Source organism: Psammomys obesus, unplaced genomic scaffold (assembly GCF_907164565.1).
Source record: "Psammomys obesus unplaced genomic scaffold, mPsaObe1.curated_primary_1811, whole genome shotgun sequence".
NCBI classification, from domain to species: domain Eukaryota; kingdom Metazoa; phylum Chordata; class Mammalia; order Rodentia; family Muridae; genus Psammomys; species Psammomys obesus.
In genome coordinates, this window is record NW_026585987.1 from 7,305,668 (window position 1) to 7,323,760 (window position 18,093).

Genomic DNA, 18,093 nt, shown 5'->3' on the forward strand with positions numbered 1-18,093 from the left:
CATTCTTTAGCTTATACCCATCACAATCTGTCTGAAGGAACCGTGTGTGCTTAACTAGAAGTATCTGGTGTTTGGGTTTTGTTTGTTTGTTTGTTTGTTTGTTTTTTGGTATGAAATTCCTGTAGGAAGGACATGAGATGAGTTTCGTTTCAGACTCACTGTCATAATTAAAACAGATTTAATCAGGTACATACATAACAAAATATTACAACAGAGCATTACAAAAGAACTGACTTCAAAATATTCTACCAATAGCATCTCTAGTTCCAATGTTAAATGCTCTCCTCCAAAGGACCATTTCTTCAGAATTAGTGGCACATATAATTTCACAGAAATGTCCAAATTTTCAACGACTTTTTAATAAAGATGTTTTGTATGATATGAAAGTAGTTAAGAGCTCAAGGAATTTTCTTAATGAATAAAGACTAGCTAATATACCTTTGTCTAAAACTTGCCTGTATCCATTGTCTGAAAGTTCAGACAGCATTTCTGAACCATTACATTAGGTCAATGACTAGGCTACAATTCAGCTCATTGTTTAGTTTAACAGTGTTTGGGTCTTTAAGTTTATTTTGATGCAGTTAGTTAAAACCCAGGTTTTAGAGCTCTACTTGAAATAACGATAAATAGATCATATCTATTAATTCAATATGTAATTACTTATTAGGCATTTTGAGACTCCTGGGAGACATTTTTTCCTTATCGTTGTTATACATCCCAAATAAGTCTTACAAAGCTAGTATTGCATTAATTGTTGTGTTTTAACAGACAATGAAAACAATTCTATACTCTAGCGAAATTTATCAAAATGTACAAAAAATTGACAAGTTTTTGCCCTTATTTTCATTTTAAAAACGTGTCTATTTTGAACTCAACTTCACCTTTAAACGCAAAGTACTAAGAAATGGTGACTGACATCTGCATAGCAATTTGCGATGGCTCTAAGTTACTGTTTTCTCTTTGCTCATCATAGTCTCTAACACTGTGACATTTCCACTTCCATATTTCTATTTAAACTTCCTCTGCTTCATTATTGGTTCTTTGCTTTGTTTTGATTCACATTTCACTACCCAGAGTTAAAAAAAAATCAGTATCTTGATGTTTACACACTTTACTTTCGTAGTCTTTAACATCTGGTTTTTAAAAGATTATCTTTTATAAATTTAATCTTAAGTGAATCAAAAAAGATTATCTTTTATGCTATTATTTTTTCTTGAGTTGTTTCTAGTTGTTTAATATAAAATATTTGAGTTTTTGTATGTTTTCTTTTTCTTAATTTGCTCCCTATAAGGTAATTTGGATGGTTAAATATGCCATCATATCCACATCAAAAAGAGAGCCTTTGTCTCTTTTTGATACACTAAATAGGGGGTTGGGGATTCAGCTCAATGGTAGACCGCTTGCCTAGCAAGCACAAGGCCCTGGGTTAGGTCCTCAGCTCTGGAAAAAAAACAAAAATAAAAACAAAGGCAAAATAAACTAAAACAGAACAGCTGCCATAACAGTTAAATTCAAAACAGGAAGTCATGTGGTCTTCCTAAGCTTGCCTTACAAGACCAACTCACTCCCCCTGCTGGCTAGTAGTAGTATTCATAGTTTACAGGGCATTTATTATATTGGTTAAAACTTTATGGAGCACATAGACTTTGGTCCAATTTGATCAATATATCTCTGATAAAATTTATGCTTAGCCACTTAAAAAAAAAGTAGGTTTTAATGAACCTGTCACTGAAAGGAATCCAGCATCAGAAGCTTAAAAAAAACAAAAAAAAAACTGTTCATGGTTTGGTTTTTGAAACAGGTTCTTGATATACATCAATGTTTTTTAAGTCTCTTAGGTAGACCCCAACAATAAAATACTGAGGCCTATATAGTGTAAATAAGATGAAAGAGTAATGGGATGTTTACATTTTATTAAGACTCTCAGCATGAGAGAATCCTTATTTTCTTTGAGGTATATGTATTTTTTCATTACATACTTCTCTTAATTCTGTTCATAATTCTTATTAGTTTTCTCTTTTAAGTTTCTGTACAAAAATTTAGGCCCACTTATTTAAATAAACAAGTTGGATAGCAAACCAAACTTTTTATATTGAATAATTTTTTGCTTATGCAATATAAAAAAAGCCTATTAAATAGTTGTTTTTAAATGGGAACAAGTTTTTATCATTTTAAAACATAACTTATTCTTAAGATAATTACCCTGTGAAAGACGGCAATTTGTTTTCTTTTGACTACAGGTATAAAAGTTAAGAGAAATCGGGAAGGAATGGAAGAGGAAGCTTACATTTGTCCCACATTTATAATTTTGCTGAATTAAATGTTAACTTACAAAATACACCAGAACAGACTGGTAATAGTCACTGATCTAAGTTCAGCAGACGTAGATCCATTAGGAAAATGCTCTCTGTATAGCTTGAATGGAAATTAACACTTTTTAAAACTTTGTTATTATTAATTACAATTCATTTACTTTGTATCCTCGCTGTAGCCCCCTCCTTCTTCTCCTCCAAGCCCTACCCTCCTTCCTTCTGACCCACCCCCTTCCTTCACCCTTTCTCCACAACCTAGGAAGGCCACCTCGTTTTAATCAACATTTTAATTTTTCTTGTTCTTTACCCTGAATATACCTTTCTGAAACAAGTATCAAATCTTCCTTAAAATATGTAGTGTCTCCCTAAAATTATAGGCAGCATTCTGATATTCCTTCCCGCCCCCCATTTTCTAAGGGGAATAGTAACAAAAATCTTAACTTTGTTTCGTTTTTAAGAAACACACACACACAAAATCCCCCTTTTGCTTATAACTCACTGTAAGGAATATACATTTAAAAATGATTTAGTAACACACACACATACAAACAAGGTGGCTCTATCTCAGAATTTGAGGCCAGCCTGGTCTACAGAGCAAGCTCCAGGACAGCCAGTCAGTGTAAGAGAAATCCTGTCTTGAAAACCAAAACCAATCAACCAGCCAACCAACCAACCACCAAAAAACCATACACCTTTAATCTGCGATGCACTTAGATTCATATTTTCAATATTTTAAATAAAAATGCTGTCCTCATCTTCTAAGTTATTTTTATGACTTTAGGATGGTCATTTAAATTTATGATACCGGTGCATGGCCTGCAGTGCTAAATGCTGGTCTACAGCAGGTACATTGATTACAATGTAACCCACTCCAAACAGCAGTGAAAACAACTCCCAGAAGCCTCCCTCTTATCTGCTGTAGATTTTACAGACTTTAAACACATCTTGCATTCTTCCTTCATAGTCTTTTTAACCAGTGAGAGTCTAGATTAAGCCAGTAGTAAAACACAACTGTTCTTCAACTCTCTGGTTCATAGCCAGTATTTGTTTGGTTCCATGTAGATTGGGTTTTAATGAAGATTTATGATCTCAAATAACTTTACTTTGAAATATTTCAGAAGTAGACTTACGAAACTTAGTATAACATGTAACTGGCTACTCTAGTTTAGAAACATAAAGCAAAGCTATACACAAAAAACTGGTTATGACACAAGACTATAAACAGATGACATAGATCTATAGATTTAGTGAAAATTAAATTCTTAATTGTAAGTAGGATTAATAAGATAAAGTTTATTCTTGAAAATTATGGTAGGTAAAAACAAATAGTCGCAAGAGAAATTTTCACTTCTATAATTTTAGCAAAAAATGGATAAAGTATACCAATGGGTTTCAGATAATACTACCATAAATTTAATTAAGGCACTTACTTCAAAACCATGAAATATAATGTGAGGGGTATGCCTTTAATCCCAGCACTCCAGAGGCAGAGGCAGGTGGATCTGTGAGACTGTGGCCACCCTAATTTACACAGTGAATTCCAGGCCAGATCTACATAGTGAGACCCTGCCTCAAAAGACAAAAACAAAAGACAAAGATATAAAAAGCAAACTAAAATGAGACCAGAGAGGTGGCTTAGCAGTTGAAGATGCTTCCTGCTCTTCCAGAGGTTTGGTTCCCAGCAGCCATGGCACCCATCCAGGCAGCATACAACACTTGTACTCTAAATTGAGGGGCTACAACTGTCCTGACTTGTGAGGATACCCTCTCTCATACACACACACACAAATAAATAAAAATCTTTTAACAAATCCATAAAAGCTAAAATAGTAGCATATTTAAGTTCTACCCTCAAAGTCAGCATTCTTAACTCTTCAGCAAAGCTTAAGTCATCCTAAGTGTAATGTAGTTGTCCTGAATGTGAGATAATTTTTAATCTATTATAAAATAATCTACAAGACATAAATAAACTATTTCCTTTTTATTTACTGCTTTTCTCCCTTTTTAAAAAATGTGTTCCTATTAGAGATAAATATATAAATAAGAGTTACTGTCAGGCATTAATAGTGAAAAGACAATTTTCTAAAATCCTTTATTCTTATCACTTTAAGGCAAATTGTAGATATATTGAAGACAAATATTCATTAAAATATAAAATCCATCAGCTTTACCAATTTTTTTCCAACAGTTAAAATCTATTAAAATGTATAACTTCTATAACTCAAAGATTAAAAATACAAACAGAAATATACACGAACATTTCCAGCAAATAACCGATCCAAGAAACTCACTTTTGCAAGGTGCAAAAGTCTAATTTTAGAGATAAGTTAAAAATGAAGAAGCAAAACAAACTAGCACTGCTGAGGAAGACAGGTGTTAAGCAAACAGACAACAAGATCAAGAAAAGCTCCCCGTCAGACAATGCGAAGACCTCAGTTTGCAACCATGGTGTGGTGGTGCACACCAGGCAGAGGGATCCAGCCAGCGATGCTATGCAGTGAGTGGCTGTCTCTCAACAGCAAAGATCTTAACTTCAGGCCAGCCAAATCCTAACTGACTCTGTGAGGAAAGTCTCATAAGCACTGAAATTACTTAATTCTGCTTTCAGAAAAACCTTCAAAGAAAGGGAGCCCTTGTATGCTTTCATCATTATTTTATATAAAGTGCCTACAAAAGCGCTGATTAGCACCTAATAAATCTTCAATATATATTGAGGGAATAAATTAAAGTTATTAATTTTGGGTGCTAGGGAGATTGCTCAGTTGGTAAAACACAAACACGAGGACCTGATTTCAGTCCCCAGCAAGCTGGACATGGTGGCACACATCTGTGACACCAGCACTGGTGAAGCTAAGAGAGGCGGATCCCTGGGACTTTTCAACTAGTTAGAGTACCCTATTCACAGATCCTCAAGACTCAGGAAGAAACCCTCTTAAAAATTAAGGTGGACAGCTTCTGTCACAGGTATGCACTCTCACACATAAACATACACACATAAAATAAATTACAAAATTTAAGTTTGGATTAAATGCTGCAACCATGTCAAGACTTTGTACCAAATGTATCAACTGTCTTTACTGAGGCATGCACAATTCAAGAATGTACACAGGAAGGTTAGTGTTTCCGTAAGGAAAATGAAATGCTGGCATTTTGAAACTGAGTGAAAAATATTCAAAGCCATTTGTAACTTACTTAAATCTGTTCTCAAAATTGAGCAATACAGAGCAGATTACTGACTATACTAAATATTTAATTATTTATATCAATGGGTGTAAAATAGCTATTAAACACTATTCTTGTCCAAAAATTCTGTAAATGAAATATAAAAAAACAAACCAAAGCCTTTACTGCACAGCTTCTAGCTATACTTAATTTATAAGATCTACTTTTCCAGCTACTATAAAATAAAATTTCTTACATTTGTAGTTTTCAAAAATCACTTCAAGTTAATTAGCATATCAAGTGCTACAATAACGTAAGTAAATGTAAATAGGCATCAATCCCAGTGGTGAATGAAATACCAACACTAGGCTTGCCCTCATCTTTCACAGAACCCTTAATTCAGAAAACTTAGGAAACTTGCTGAATGAACTTTTCCAGTAGTGCTGTATTTGATCTGAGCCAACCAAATTCTTAGACTTCGGTTCAGTCAAAATAGCTATGTATTCTAGATTTTCGGCTCACTAGAGCAAAATGAATTAGCCCACTGCAGGTAAGGTCATATGAATAACAAATGCACTGGCCTCTGCCCTGCTATCTAGAGAAACCTAAAAGCAATCATCACCTTTGTGAACTTTGGAATGTCTAGAAAAAAATATCTTTTTCCTGACCTCTAGTAAACTTACCTCGGTTCCGCTTATACATTTTTCTTGTTTTCACATTCTTTCATAAAGTTCTGTTAGGTATATATAAGCTCATATAAAAGGGTAGATAGAGTTAAAAAATGAGGGAGGAGGGTGTCAGAGGCATCCCCAGTGCGGGGTGCATAACAGCGGAGAAGGAAAGCTAAACTTCATCTCCTGAAGCTGACAGGTCACTGGGGAAAGAGTAAGACAAGACAGAAAGCCCGGAGGATAAAATGAGAATGAAGCCGCCAAGCTGGAAGGTAAATAGAAGAGACCGAGGCACTCACGTGACGTCTGAGCAAAATCCTGAAGTCGGGAGAAAGTCTTACCGCTACTATGGGGACAGGGACGGCAGAAGCATGTTGAGGAATAGTTCTATTTGCAAAGACGCCAAGTCCGGTCCTTCCCCTCTCCCCCCTTCTTGAAGGACTCTTTCGGCCGAAGTCAAGGCCCTGACTTCCTTCTGTTCTAGATAGTCATCTAGTGTCTAGAGAGCAGGAATGACAAAATCTTAACATCTCACCCCCCTGCCCCGGCCCGCCCTTCCCCCGTGACTTCTAAAGCAAAGGAATAACCTGTAGGCGAGCTGTCCCACACTTGTGGCACATCTGTATATTAACGCTGACAACTTAATTAAAAAAAAAAAAAAAACACCAAAACCCAGCACGTCTCCTCCTGAGTAAAACCAGCTTACCTACCGGCAATTTTTACCTGAAGATGCCCTCCCACCCCCATCGCTGCAGAGGAAACTGTGTAGCGATGACAAGCCCTCCTGTTTCACAAAGACACTACAAACGCGCACGGTACGGTATGCACATTCACATTTCTGCACTCCAGCCTTGTCCAGGGCCTCTGAGTTTCAAACATAAAGAGGAGAACCACGGTGGAAGTGCGCCGGTCTCGGGCTCCGGTGCCCGGCGTTCGCATGGCCCCGGCTCCACCCACACCCAGAACGCCGGGGCCGGGCGACTGGCTCCTCGCTCGCACAGCGTCGCCTACAGGCCTCAGCCCGACTATCAGGGAGGAATCAAAACCACCTCCAGGAAAAAAAAAAAAAAAAAAAGACCAGTCCAGCAGCTGCGGCCGTGTATTTCCAGAAATTCATGGCACCACGATCGCGATTCCAACTCGGCCAGGCCGGGGGCCTTCTCCTCCGAGGGCCGTCCTCTTCGCAGAAATAACACAGACGGGCGCAGAGTCCGGCCGCCCCACGCGCGGGAGGCGCGCGATCCATCCATCCATCCACCGCGGCAGGCAGCAGGAACGCCGCCGGCAAGGTGCGCGCTCGGCGGGGCCCGGCCGGCCGCCCGAGGAGCTCGGCGTCCCCGGGGGCGAGGCCGCCTCCGCTCGCCGCTGACTGCGGCCTAGGAGGCCCGGGGCGCCTGGGCGCGGGCCGAGCGAGCGAGCGAGCCCGGCCGCGCGCCCCCACACCGGACCAGCGCCCGGCTGCTGTCGCCCTCCAGGAAAAAAAAAAAAAAAAAAATCCAGCCGGCCGCCCGAGCGAGCGGCGGCGCGGACGCCGCCTCGCAGGAGCGACGGCCCAGGCGGCGTCCGCGGCCGGCCAGCACGGGACGGGGGCGCAGGGGAGAGCCGGGCCCGGGGGAGCCGGCGCGCGGAGGCAGCGCGGCCGGCCCGAGCGGCGGCGGCGGCGGCGGAAGTGGAGTGGGGAAGAGGGGGTGGTTGTTAGTGTTTGGCGCCGGCGGAGGGAGTCATTCCTGCAGCTGCACTTCCGGTCGGCATTTTGTTCTGAGAGGGAGAGACGGAACGAGAGAGAGAGACACACACACAGGGCTCCTTCCCCCGCCCGCCCTCCCCCCCCTCCCTCCGTCGGTACCGACTCACCCGACACCAGCCAGCCGCAGGGAGGGACGCCCCCACCGACAGGAGGATCGCTTCCCGGGCCCGCGGCGATGCCCCCCCGGTAGCTCGGGCCCCCGCTCGGGTGTTTGTGAGTGTTTCTATGTGGGAGAAGGAGGAGGAGGAAGAAGCAGCAGCGGCGATTTGTCTTCTCGGCTCGTCTCCCCCCGGCTCTACATGTTCCCCGCACTGAGGAGACGGAAGAGGAGCCGTAGCCACCCCCCCTCCCGGCCCGGATTATAGTCTCTCGCCACAGCGGCCTCGGCCTGCGCTCGGATTCAGACGCCGATTCGCCCAGGTAAATTCCTGCTCTTTATTTCGGCGGCGGCGGCGGCGCCGGCGCCAGGTCCTCAGCGTTTCTCCTCCTCGCTCCCCTCCCCGCCGTTTCCTCAGCGGCCCCGGGTCTCTTCCACGGGGCGAGTCGAGAGTTCGTTCCTCCCCGGCGGCAGCCACCCCGGGGTGGTGGCGGTCTCGCACCCTCTTCCCGGCCGGCTTCGGTGACGGGCACCGGGCTCCTGCCGGGGCGGTCGGGGAGGCGTAGGCCCGGCGGAGAGTGCAGGCCGCGGGCCAGCGGAATCTACTTGAGCTCGGGGATTAGGAGAGCTCCGGGCTGAGCGGAGCGACTGCTGCTCGGTGACAGGCCTCGCCCGGGAGACGAGCCGGAGCTAGTGAGGAGGCGGAAACAATACAACTATCAGCGAATGTGCCCTGATCGTCCCCATATTTACAACTTTCCCGGTCCGGGAGTGGGGAACGTCCCAGTGAAACAAACAACCCCCCTTCTTCCCTCTGTGACCCCATGAAGGGAGGAAGTAGTTTCAGTTAGTGAAACAAATGTAAATACTCAGACACGGCCGCCGAGGTAATGCTCTGCAAAACTTGTTTGGAGGCTTGAAAGTTAATAAAGACTCGTTTTCTTTGTAAAAGGATTAAACCGTCCGCATGTATATTTAATATTAGAAAGCCATAGAGCTGGAGACACTGCAACCCTCGCCCCAAGACCTTTTTATGTTGTTTGACAGTGTGTGTTGCTTTGAATACTTATTCAAAGATAAGTTTAAAGTACTTGACAGGTTTACTCTGCCACTTTGTGTTTGTATGTGTTATGTAAGGATAATTTCAAACGACTGTACGTAAAACACTCAGGTACTTTCTAGCCTAAGCCTGTGCAGGCATACAAAGAATTGTAAGTGTTCTGAGTTTATGCCGAGATAAGGATGGGTCCTATTTTCTTCCAGAGGATGGAAGTTAAGTTACACTTGAAATCTTTGGTAGGTTTGGAAAAAACAAACAAACACGTAGAAGGTGCCATCCTTTCTTATCAGGGCAGATCTTCGTGAGGTTCCAGGATTGTCATTGGCTGTTTGTACCATGATGTTTGACTGTGTAATGAGCGAGGTGTCATTTTAATAGGTCAAATGTGTCTGTAAATGCTGGAGAAAAATATCAGTTCTGTATCTTAACAAGTTCTAGTTCACGAGTAAGTTAGATGTTGGGAGTTTGTTTCTGTCGGCTTTGGTAATGGAAGTTGGTGTAAGACGGAAATACCTTTTTTTAAAGTTCTCAGATTTAGAAATTGCACAGTAAAAGGAATGTCCCGTTTGATATTTTGTTTCATATTCGCTGAAGGAAAACTTATTTGTTAGAAAGAAGCAACAGTGCTCAATAATGTTTTAATAATAATGGTTAAATATTGGTTCAAATGTTTTCTGTCTTAAGTTTTGTCACTGTTGAGCAAGTAACTTTTCTGCGGGTTATTTTTGAGTTTAACGTGCTGCTTACAAAAAATTGCTCCACCTTTCCCGCAAACGTATGGATAAATGTTAAAAAGAGTGAAGTTAATATAGCTGTCACGTACTAGGCATGTTTTTAATGCTATAAATCCGTGTAGTAGTCAGTAGCGTGTCCGTGATTTGTATTGGTCGGGGAGCAGTTTGAATTTTAAAAAGCCCGAGACTCCTGCTGAGCCCCAATCCCGGCCTCCCTCCCTCCCACTAATCTCCCATTCCTGTCTTTGTGCTGCCTGCTCCTGTTAGACTCTGTTTGCTACGGGGCCTCAGGCCTGCGGGGGTGAAGGGGGGTTGGTGGCAGGGGTATGCCAGGAGGGAATGCTGAAGTGAGGAAGACTTTCCGTCCTGAGAAAGCAGAGGGTTTGGTGTTTGGGGGCGGGGGCATGTAAAGGGTTGGGTAAAGGCGTCATTCAGTGTTTGAAGGGCTCTGTGATTATCTTTTAAACTTTTTTTTAATTATTATTAAAAAGGAACTATATGGCAAGAGATGAACCTATTTCTATGAAAGATAATGGAAAAAAGAGTTCTTCTCGATTTGTTTTCCTAAACAGAGGCAACTTTATATTTACAGTTTTAAAAGTTACAAGGAGCCTTATGCAGATATTTGGATCAGTCTAAAAGATATCAGTGTATGTGATTGACAGTTTTTTCTTAAGTCTTTGGAATTAGATTACAGTTAGCCCTTTCCTCTCTTTTTTATTGCAGTTTTACGTATTTTGTAATTTGTAACATTCAGCTAGTGATGCTTTGAGAAGACAGGATAAACAGTTCTTTAAAGTAATTGGAAAATATTTTTGTTTGGCTAAGGTTAAATAAATACGTTGGTTTTAAAAGAGAAAACTCAATCCTTGAATTTCAAAGTCTGGATAATTTAGTTGGAGAGAATAATTTGTTTCATGCAAGGTTGGATGTCACCTGCATTGGTTGAGATATTCACCAGTGATAAACCTTGTGCTCTCCTTCCTCTCTTTAATCCTGTGAAAAGATACAACCACTAAACATTCTGGTAATTTTAAAATTCTAGTTACAGTATTTGGAGAAATAGTCTCTCTCTACCAAACATGTTCCTAGTAAACCTAACCTCAACTTTATGACTTACTGTTTTTCATGAGTATGCAGTTACAGATAACTTGTGTAACTTGCAAAGAAAAATAATCTTAATGTAAATAATGAAAATCTAGTAAATCAAAGTTAAAATTAAATACATAACTACTTTTAGCATTTTTAAGAAGTGTATTGGGATGCTTTCTAAAGCCATTCACCCATTTGTTTACTAAAGATATCTGAATGTACTTTTGACCCTGTGCTAGAAATTACTTTACTGCTGCCCACATTTAGGAAGGAAAAGAATAGTGAATTTGAAAAAAGATTGAGGTTTTTCAATAAGGATGAAAAATGAAGACTTTTACTATGGTAGTAAACAATTTTGGTTCTGCGTAGTGATTGTTACTAAAATTTTAAAATATGTGCAGAGCTATACCAGTTGACATGTGGAAGTTTCTTTATTTCAACCAGACTACTGAACTAAAAAATGTACTTTACATGCTTCCTGTTAATTTCTTATTTAATTTTCTATACTACTCTGTCATCAGACTGTCATAGAAACATCTGACATGTCTGTATTAGATTTTGACATTACCTATTATATTTTTTTACTTCCTCAGAATAAAACATAACAAAAAATAAAAGCTAACTTTGAGTTTTAGTGTTATTTAACTCTATTGCTTATTAAGAAAAGCATACATTGAAAGTATTTCTAAAAATTTAAACTAATACTTCTGTATTGAGTCATTGGGAGGTCTGGGATAAATTCCTTTGAGAGAAATGTAATTTAATTCTGTTTATCAAGGTACTTTTATAGAACTCTGGTAATAAATTGTTAAACTGAAGATGCTTATTTTAATATTCTAAGCATACTGCTTGCTTTGATCGTAAATTTATGCTCTTAAAAACTTTAGAGCTCATTTTAAACTGTGCTGTTTTCAGCAATTGTCTTTTTATAATAATAATTCTTTTTAGAATTTTCAATCTAATCTGAATCCATTTATAGATGTTCTTATGTTTACATGAGAGGTATAACTGCCATGATTTTTTTTTTTTTAATAGAAAACTTCACACTCAGAGACCAAGTGATATAATGATTGAGTTAAGGGGATTTCCTGATACTTAATACTTTTTCATTTTACTAGATTATGTTTCTCTAAGAAATGTCTGCACTCTGGTCACCAAACCCTGTATTCCTTAGTGGTAATACTATACTATTTTTTACTTTTTTTGAATTGTCTGAGTTCAAGATAATTTCTCCTTTTTTTTTTTAATTAAAAAAATATATATGGTATCTGTTTTGTTTTGTTTTCCTGGTTGTATTTTCTTGGTATGAACATAGTCTGACATACATTGGTGTGTATGTTCAAACTACTGATTTTATTTTGCTATACACCTATTTAAGGACTTTAAGTGATTATATTTGTAGCAAATGATATGTAAATTTTCTGAGTTGTTTACGTTTTATTTTTTAAAATGACTGTAGTGGACTCTTAGTGTGTCTACTTGATTTTAAAGCAACTTAAAAAAAACCATTCTGTCCACTCAATGCCATCATTCTTATTTTAAGGGATATTTTATATGATTAGAATATTTTGCTCAAGTAAATTAATTAATAAAAGTGATTTTAGATGTTTGTAGTGTGTCTGATTTTGTTTTGGCAGAAATCTAGAGTTAACTTTAATGAATTGAATTTTATGAGATTGCATTATCCTTTTTAGGCCCAAAGTGGTATTTAGAAAGGTTACTTAATAATAAGGGTATTGCCAACTAAGATTTTCCCCATAAGGTTTTGATTGTCTATTTGCCAGGAATTGTGTTAAGTATGTCCCCGATAATATTACTTAACTCTAAAGAATATGTAAAATAGAAACAGTTACCCATAATTTACAGATAAGGAAGCTGAGGCTGGGAAGATGTAGAAATTGATCATAGTTATATAGTTCATGAGTAATGAACATCCATTTGTTTTTAATAGAGTCTAAGTTTCTACTTCTTTAGTTTTGTAAAAGTCATGCATTCCTTTGATTTCTCAATTGACTCAACATTCATAAGCTATATTGTCAAAGTAATTATGTCAGTTTAAGAAGATAGAATTTATGTCCTATACATATACTATTTTTGAAATGAAGTTTTAACTAGCTTTTTAATTTTTTTAAGTGGTCTGTGCATTTTTTATTCCTCTTAAGGCTTTTAAAATGCATATATATATATATGGATGAAATTGTCACAGTATCTCTTTTCAGAAAGAAAAGCATAACTTTAGAATTATTTCATTCTTAAAAATGTGAGTGACCAAATAACTAGCATAGAAGCTAAACTATAAATTATTACAACTAATTTTTTTTAATGCCAGCATTTATGTAGTTGTCAAATGTTGATCCTTTCAAAATCATCCACTTGATTGTGTACTTGTTCAAGAACTGTTGCCTTTACAAAACTTTGTGGGAATTTTGTTTTGTTTTAGGCAGGGTCTCATTATGCAGCTGGGAACTGACTCTGTCTCTGAATGCTAGGATTAAAGGTATACATCACCATAGCCAGCAGGGAGGTCCTTTTTCATGGATCCAACAAAGCAGCTGGTCAGTGGCTCATGCTTTTAATCCCAGCACTCAGGAGGCAGAGGCAGGTGGATCTCTATGTGAGTTCAAGGCCAGCCTGGGCTACAAGTCAAGTCCCAGGACAACTAAGGATATACAGAGAAACCCTGTCTCAAAAAACAAAAAGAAAAACAAAACAAAAAAACCAAGGATCCAGCAAAGCATTTGAGATTGTAACCCCTTCCCATTTTTTTCCTTTTCTCCATTTTCTTTTTCATATTCCTTCTCAAGAATATATAGCTTTGCCTGAAACTCCCTGTGTTGACCAAGCTGATCCTCTGCCTCCCCAGTGCTGTAGTAAGGGCCTGCACTACCACACCCAGCACTAAAGTAGTCTATCTAAAATAAAATCCGTTATGGTGAACATTTGTCATCTCTCTATCTCCAGCTACCCAGCTGTTTGTCTGTCTGTCTATCTATTTATCCATCTATCTGGTTTCTTTCTGTGTAGCCCTGCATGTCCTGGGCCTCAGTTTGTAGACCAGGCTGGCCTCAAACTTACAGAGATCCATCTGTCTCTGCCTTCCAAGTGGTATGATTTTATTTTTAGAAGGTGGATTTGAGTTCAATATAAAAAGAGAACTAAAATTTAATTTTTTTTCAGTCAGGTGCTGTACCTTTTGATTTGTAATACTTTGTTGTTTTCGGTTTTGTTTTGTTGTTGTTGGTGGTGGTGGTGGTGTGTGTACTCTTGGCTGGCCCAGAATGTACTGTATAGACCAGAATGGCCTGGATCCTCTTGTCTTTTCCCACAAGTGCTGGAATGGTAGGTTTGCTCCACCACACCTGGTAGTATGTGGCAGTATTGAATGGTTTTCATGTGCCAGAAACTCTTCTGGAGATTTTCTCAATTCCTTGAGGTTGACGTACTATAAAACTAACTTATAGGATGATTTAAGTGACTAGCTCAAGCTCAGTTGAGTGTGAAAAGTAGAAAAGGAATTACAGTGTTGGTACTTTATCCACTATACTATGTATCATGCCCAGTTACTCAGTTAAGCCATAATATTCTTGTTTTACAGATATGGAAACAGAAATTTAACATGTTTAAAAAATCTGTTCTGGGTTCATAGATCTAGCGAGTGTTAAGAGAATTCCAACTCAAAGATGTCTAATTCTAAAATATCTCTAGTCTTTGCATTCTTCCAACTTGCCTCTTCAAAAGTTTAAAAAATTTTTTATATGTATGGGTGTTTTGCCTGCGTGTATGTTCATGCATCGTGAGCATTCCTGGTTCCCACAGAAGAAGGTTTTGGATTTCTAGAACTGAAAACAACCTGTTGTGGGCTGTTCGTGGGTGCTGGGAATCAGATAGAGGTTCTGTGGAAGAGAAGCTGGTGCTCTTAACCATTGAGCCATCTCTCCAGCTTGAAATTGTATACTGTAATTTTTCATAAAAAGAGCAGGCTTGGTTATAAAATAGACTGTTTTTTTCTTGTATAGCTCATAAAGAGTTTCAAAATAATTTGTGTGTGTTGTGTTTGGGATCTGATCCAGGGCCCATGATACTAAGCATGTGTTCTTATCACTGGAGGAGGCTATATACCTAGCCTCCTCAAAAGAGAAGAGTTACGTTTTGATCATCTATAGCTTACTTTTTACCAGATTATAGACTTATAAAATACTTTGTTACTATATGTCATTTATACTTATATATACATATGCATTTAAATAAGGATACTTTTTAAATACATGAATCATGTATTTAAATTACATATATAGAGTAGCTCTATACATGTCAGATCTATTTTATTTTATGACTATTGCAGTTTTTAATTGCTATATGGAAATAATAAGCATCAAAGTTTTGCCCTGAATAATTTCTAAAATAAATTGTGTAGGTAAATTGGCTTTTGCCATCCAGCTGTGTCAAACATCATTTAGCATGGATACATTAAACTCTAAAGTTACCTTTTATTTCTATTTGTCTTTTGTAAGAAAGGAAACACTTGGGACATGCAGAAATTAGTTTATTAAAACAATTTTAATTTCACTCTCCTGAGAAACTTCAAAGCTGTGACAGAATTTGAAATACTAGATTCATTTAGGTTATTTGTCTTTGCCATTCCAAAGAATCATGCTGTCTTATGTAGGTGAAATGCATGCTTGTTTATATGTGATCATTACTTTTAAAAAATGCATATTTTTCTAGAGACTTTAAATCTAACAATACTAAAGCAGCATTAAAACTTAAGACATGGTTTATGTTAAAATCTTAAGCTTAATGTTTGGTATTTATGTTGTTATTTTCAAAACCAAAAAAATGTCTTTGAAATCAATCACAGCAAGGAAATATGTCACTGTGTTATCCAGTACTGCTTACTTAGAAACCCTTTAAGAATTATAAAGCAGGAATTCTTGAATTTCTTACACTCATGACTTTTTTTTTTTTTTGCCAAGAAATTACTATGTGACCCTAGGGTATATAGGTATGTAAATCAAACATTTACTGATAATAAATTGTAAACATTTGGGCTGGAGAGATGGCTCAGAGATTAAGAGCACCCATGTGGCAGCTCAGAGCTATCTGTAGCTCTAGTCTGAGGAGATCCAATGCCCTACACATAGGCACTGTAAACATGTGTTGCACAGACATAAATACAGGCAAATGCCTTCACATTAAAATAAAAATAAATAAGTGAAAAATAATATAACCAGAATTTATTTTGAAACAATTCTTTGACATGCATACATCATTTTCCCACTCATTAAAGACTAAAGGAAATTTGCATGCTAACGTGATATATATACTTGTTTTTTATAGAAAGGATTAAATCTTTCCAGCCTATTTGATACTACAAGATGTAGTATCTTCAGGCTTGTAGTGCTTTATTCAGGCTTGTAGTGTTTTATTTTGTTTTGTTTGTTTTTGTTTTAAAGACAAGTTCTCACTAGCCCTAGTTGACCTGGAATTCACTACGTTGACCAGGCTGGCCTCAAACTCAAAGGAGATCTGCTTGGCTCTTCTTCCTTGACTCTGCGTCCTGAGTGCTGGTATTAAAGGAGTATATCACCACACACAGCCCTCTTCAGCTCTTTCTTAGAGTTGATTAATATTTACATTATATAATCATACATTCCAAGATCACCTCTTCACATACATATGTAGTACAAAATGGTAGAAATATTTTTAGGGTTAGTTGTTGGAAATTTGTGTATAGTCCCAAACCAAAACTCATATAATGACTACAAAATTCAAGGTAGCAACTCAAGTAGTATTTTTAAAAATCTAACACTCTATGTTAGACTACAAAGATAAACAAATTTAGTACTTGCAAACTGAGGAATGTGGTATGGAAATATTAGAAGTCTTTGTTTACCATGGTCAAACCATTTTGCTTCTATACCACAGAAAACTTTAATGTGCACTCAAAACTGTGCATTTTATAGAATATATTATTCTGGGATTGTGTGTGGCGTGATGGCATGCTCAGTGCATACAGTGTGTGCTGAGTTTAGAATCGAGGCTGCAGTAAAGTTGAGTGAAGCAGCACAGGTGAGCATTGGAGGAAACACGTCCAGTGTCATCCACATGTGGTTCTGAATTCATGTTTGGTTGTTGTATGTATAGAAAACCTTTTATTGTTGCAACATTTTTCACAGCACACATGTTCAGTTACCTGACTCCTTATGGAGTCAGAAAGGAACCACAGTTGAAGAAGCTATTTAAATCATTCTTTTACTTGTCTTTTATCTGATAGTATTATGGTTTGCCAATTTCAATTAAAGAAAGTGATCGTCAGGGGTAGGATATATATATATATATATATATATATATATATATATATATATATATATATATGGAGTTTAGTTTTTCCTTGGTAATGGTCACATTGAAATTTGACATGGGTTAACTTAGGCATGCTCATGATAAGTCATAGTTCTCTTCTTTAAAAAAAAGTGACACAAAGGGCATTTTCTTTAGGATTCTCTACCTGTGCCTTAGCGGACAACTCTTGAGACTGAAAGTTGAGATGTAATAATCCTACGAGCTAATATTCCTTCCTTCCTTCTAGGAATGCAAAAGCCTCTGTTCAGATTATCCTGAAAGCCACATATGACATAAATACTTTACCTTTGTTAATCCATTCATTCTCTGCCTGAATAAGATTTTTGCATAGCATGTGGAATATAGGTGCAAACAAGTTTAAAATATTGGTGGTAGAAAATCATTGACATTATCCATGGAAATATTTATCTAGTATTCCCACTTGTCTATACATGTTTTGCTTTTCAAAATGTTAAGGCAGTGGGTGTTTTTTGTGAAAAGTAAAGCCTTTTGTGAACGTTTCCTTGATCATTTATTACATTTCATAGCATTTGTACAGTTTATAACATACCTGTAGAGAAAATAATTTGTTTCTATGTCTGTTCACTTTATGGTGTGTGGCCTTCTTGCTTTAGGCATTTGGTAGTTTTGTTGAATTGTTTAGTTGAATTTGAGCTATATCTTTACTTCTGTCCTTTCTTCTCATTTTTTTCATTTCTTCTTTTTCCTTTAATCACTAAACTACTGAGATACCATTCTTGTATGTATAGTTTTTAAAGATCTGTTTCTAAATCTGCAAATAGCAGTGGCAAGTTCTATTTCAGTCACTTTCAAAATACTGTTTTCTTGGCTGCAGGTCTTTTTACCTCTGGGATA

At 38.0% G+C, this 18,093-nt stretch overlaps 1 protein-coding gene across 2 annotated transcripts in view; it reads left to right on the forward strand.

The window, feature by feature from the left end:
* Positions 1-7,967: 7,967 nt before the first annotated feature.
* Nipbl (NIPBL cohesin loading factor) overlaps positions 7,968-18,093 on the forward strand; it is a 167,599-nt gene continuing 157,473 nt past the window's right edge. For both annotated transcript variants that reach the window (XM_055601037.1, XM_055601038.1), the window contains exon 1: positions 7,968-8,312. The gene's annotated coding sequence lies outside the window, so the exon portion shown is untranslated. The remainder of the gene's footprint in view (positions 8,313-18,093) is intronic.